General features: G+C 40.5%; 1 long non-coding RNA gene across 1 annotated transcript in view; it reads left to right on the top strand.

The window, feature by feature from the left end:
• The window catches only part of LOC108798225, a 7,027-nt gene extending 6,187 nt beyond the window's left edge, over positions 1–840 (top strand). Inside the window, exon 3 of the long non-coding RNA XR_001941937.1 lies at positions 736–840. This is a non-coding gene — a long non-coding RNA (uncharacterized LOC108798225). The remainder of the gene's footprint in view (positions 1–735) is intronic.
• The last annotated feature ends 728 nt before the right edge of the window (positions 841–1,568 follow it).

Below are 1,568 nucleotides of genomic sequence, written 5' to 3'. Positions count from 1 at the left end.
CTGTCCCGTACATACAATGTCTAAGACAGATGTCACTAGAACAACTTTATTCCTGTTCATTTCACTTCACTCTTTCAGTTCCTAATCCTTCCTCACTCTTTCCAAATCTAATTTTTTTGTCTTTAGATACAGTTTAGGCCCCCTGTCTCCCTAATCTCTATATTAAAGGCAATTCCTCTTGTGATAGAGAATACAAATACAAAATATTAATTTTAGACAGGTTCCCAAACTATATATACACATTTATTTGACACAAAATGTATTTAACAAATACAGCTGCTGCCTGCTTATATTACTGAGTAGCCAAACAGGTGTGGACTGTGTGGATTCATGTGGTCTGCATTGGCTATACAAACTCTGCCTATACTATTACATCCAGTGTTATCTCTTAATGCGTTTTATTCAACCATGCTAACCAAATCACAGAAGAGGGTAACACTGTTTTTTGTTTTCTTTTGGTCACTGGTCTTTTGATAAAACCACAGGCAAAGTGTTCATACAATGTGGGTTGGTGTTTGATGGGCTAGGATGAGCCCTCTTGGGCATGGCACCTACACTGTACTGCCTGCTTGCACTGGCAAAGTTTGACTTGGAGTGGTGCACTTTCTGTTTGTCATTTAAAAATAGCTGTAGAACTCAAGTCTTAAAGCAGACCTTTTCCCATGTCTTTAAAATAACAACAAACACACCTTTTGAAATGTTTACTAATGACAATCTACAAACACATTCTTCTAGATAATTGAAGGCTTTGTATTCTTTGCATCCCTTCTTTCTCTGTTCTTCCCCAATCTTCTGGCATTGGCCATGTTTACTAAGGGCAGGTTACTAGCTCTCCTTTTACTTCCTAAAAACATCTGGCACGTGACTAGACATGTGACTAGGACTTGTGAGCATGCACTTAATCTCAGGGGAGGAAAATGCCTTTCCCTGAGGTGAGATTTCCCAGCAATGCTCTGCTTATGTAACCTTCCCAGGATGCAATGCTTGGGCAAACTGAAGTCATTTTGCTCTTTCAAAGCAGGAAGTGAATGCTCTGCAAGTGTAAGTATTTCATAATCACAGAATTGTTCACCTGACATGTCTATGTTATTATTAATCATCATACATAGATGGATGCATTGGTAGAAATGTGTTTTTTGAGTGTAAAAGTCGGCTTTAAGAATAGTCCAATAGCTGTGCAGTTTGTATTTCTAAACAAAATCTGTTAACAATATGTTCTTATTTCACTGATCACTTAGCTCACCGCCTCTTCTACCCGCAGAGAGTGGTGACTGTCATTCACTGCTTCCTACGGGGATTCTCATCTCCCCTCTCTGTTCATTCAGCACTCATTGGGGTCACAGACAGGCTAGGGGGTGGGCACAGCTGGCTCTGACTTTAGAGAGGCAGAACCAGCTGTCACTTAAGACAGCTGGGGTGAATCCCAACAATATTGTGGCTCTGTGCTGTCAGTGGGCATAATTATATGCAGACTTGAATATAACAGTGTGGCGCCTCAAATGTAGAATTATTCAACTTCATCGTTATGCGGGGTGACCGTTGAAATCCTCCGAAGTGTAGAAGCTGGC

This window comes from Nanorana parkeri, unplaced genomic scaffold (assembly GCF_000935625.1).
Source record: "Nanorana parkeri isolate BGI_ZX_2015 unplaced genomic scaffold, ASM93562v1 scaffold1433, whole genome shotgun sequence".
Classification (NCBI taxonomy): domain Eukaryota; kingdom Metazoa; phylum Chordata; class Amphibia; order Anura; family Dicroglossidae; genus Nanorana; species Nanorana parkeri.
This window is presented reverse-complemented; position numbering and strand designations above follow the sequence as displayed.